Below are 2,907 nucleotides of genomic sequence, written 5' to 3'. Positions count from 1 at the left end.
GAGGGATTTTAAAGACATAAAATTATAAAATAAATATAAAAAAAGCATTAATAATTGAGTTTAAAGACTTGTGTCAAATGACAACTGAATCATCCGTATATGCTTTTGTCTTTGTTTCTTTCATGTCTCCTTCTTTCAACTTCTTTGTTGGTGTCAAAATTTAGATGAGAGTAATGTTATTCATACTATGTTTTTGTACCACATTTTTATACTATCTTAGATGGCATATAATGTGGACAACTACATCATTTGAATTAATCAAATTTTTAAATTTAGTTTATTATTTAATAAACTAATAATTAAGAAAAACTAGTTAATTAAATGATGATTGTGGTATACGATGAGTCTTTCTCCTTCATTTCCTTGGATTTTGCAAATTTTTCAAATGATATGACTATCCACATTAGATGACACCTAAAGTGGTATAGGAATATGGTATAAAAACTTGGTATGATTAACACGAAACGAATGAATGGTTCGTTGCTTTTAGTCTGTGAGAATGCAAGTGAAGTGTACTTTGGGATGTTGAGTTGTATGAATGTGCTACATCCTGCACGGCACTTAATACTGAAAGTCCAGCACAACCAACTATTTGATAATCGACCCAAAAAAAAAAAATCAGCCAACCTATTACTTGATTTTTTTTTTTTTTTGTGGTTTTTTTTGTTGGGGGGGGCCAACCTACTACTTGATTTTTTTTTTGTGGTTTTCGTGGGGGGGGAACCTACTACTTGATTTTTTTTTTGTGGTTTTGAGGGGGGGGGGGGCCAACCTACTACTTGATTTTTTTTTTTGTGGTTTAGGGGGGGAGGCCAACCTACTACTTGATTTTTTTTGTGGTTTTGGGGGGGAACCTACTACTTGATTTTTTTTTGTGGTTTGGGGGGACCTATTACTTGATTTTTTTTTTTTTTGTGGTTGGGGGGGCACCTTTAATTTTTTTTTTGTGGTGGGGGGGGACACCTTTAATTTTTTTTTTGTGGTGGGGGGGGGACACCTTTACTTTTTGGTTTTAAAAATCGTATTACTAAATTTCCCGCTTCCCATTTTTGGTGCGCCTAAATTTTTAGAGTTTTGTGCGACGTGTTGGTCGCGCAATGTCACATCCCGGCCAGGGCCCCCACCACATCCTGGGCTTGACTCCACCGTAGCACGATATTGTCCGCTTTGGGTCCCAGCCACGCACTCATTGTTTTGTTTCTGAAAATTCACACTAGAACTTCCCATGGAGTTCACCCATCCTAGGAGAACTCGCTTAACTTTGAAGTTCCTACGGAACCCGAAGCTAGTAGGCTCCCAAAAGTACTCGTGCTAGGTAGAGATGGAAATATACATATAAGGCTTACATGATCCACTCCCCTGGGTGATGTGAGATGTTACAATCCGCCGCCCTTAGGGGCCCGACGTTCTCGTCGGCACACTTCCGACCAGAGATTGACTCTGGTACCAAATTGTCACATCTCGGCCTAGGCCCCCACCACATCCCGGGCTTGACTCCATCTTAGCACGATATTGCCCGCTTTGGGCTCCGACCACGCCCTCACGGTTTTGTTTCTGGGAACTCACACGAGAACTTCCCATGGAGGTCACCCATCTTGAGATTGCTCTTGTGTGAACTCGCTTAATTTTGGAGTTCCTACAAAACTCGAAGCCAGTGAGCTCCCAAAAAGCCTAGTGCTAAGTAGAGATGTGATTATACATATAAGGCTTACATGATCCACTCCCCTAGGCGATGTGGGATGTTACACGCAAAGTCTTAAATTTTTTTTTTTTTTTAAATTCCCGAATCCCATTTTTAGCTCCTGCCCAAATTTAAGGATTTTATGCGACGAAATATTAGTTTGTCGCTCAAAGAAAATAATAAAAAATAAATAAATTATTTTGTTTAACAATATACAAATAATAAAAAATAAACAAGGTTTAGGCAATGAAATATTGATATCCGTCGCGCAAAGTTTTTTAAAAATAATAAAAACTTATGAAAATAACTATATTTTAAAATTTATAATATAAAATTAAATAAAAACGAAAATAAATTGGTTTAGGTGACGGAATATTTGGATTACGTCGCGCAGAGATTTAAAAAAAAATTATTTTATTTATTTTTGTAAAAACTTTGCGCGACAAAGTTTAAAGTTTCATACTAGACACATTTATGAAACATGACCAAGAACTAGGCACTATTTATGAAAGTGGATTAATAACTAGGCACTATTTATGAAACTGAACCATGAAATAGACTATTTATGAAATTGTACCAATTACTATACACTATTTATGAAACTAAACCCAATAACTATGCACTATTTATGAAACATGATAAAAAACTAGGCACTATTTTGTAAAAGTAGGCCAAGAACTAGGCAATATTTATGAAATTGGACCAATAAATAATGTAGTACCATTTAGTTTCATAAATAGTATAGTACTGTTCAGGTTTCATAAATAGTACAGTTTTGTTAAGATTCATAAATAGTGTAGTATTGTTCAGTTTCATAAACAGTGCCTGTAATGGACGCACGGGTCCCACGTGTCAGGTTTTTTTTTCTTTCTATTTTTTTATATTAAAATTGTGTCATTTTCATTAAAATTTAAGTTTTTTTGACCTTTTTATTAAAATTTAAGGGTTTTCATTAATATTTAATTTTTTTCATTAAATAAAGTTATACCATGGTTTTTTGTTAAAATAAACTTGGCTCAAGTCATTTTCATGAAAGCTCCATTTTTTGGCATATGTTTTCTATTTGTTAATTTTGGTATAATTATCAAAATATGATATGAAAGTATCACTGTTATGTATCTCACATAATCGCATAACTCCAGTCCGTCTCAGTTCATTGACGTACTGTTAAATTTTGCTCAACAATATCGCCATGACATCAATTATACAAATGACATATTAACGAC

This window comes from Malus sylvestris, chromosome 11, assembly GCF_916048215.2.
Source record: "Malus sylvestris chromosome 11, drMalSylv7.2, whole genome shotgun sequence".
In the NCBI taxonomy this organism is placed as follows: domain Eukaryota; kingdom Viridiplantae; phylum Streptophyta; class Magnoliopsida; order Rosales; family Rosaceae; genus Malus; species Malus sylvestris.
The sequence above is the reverse complement of the archived record's forward strand: the minus strand, read 5'-3'. Positions refer to the sequence as shown.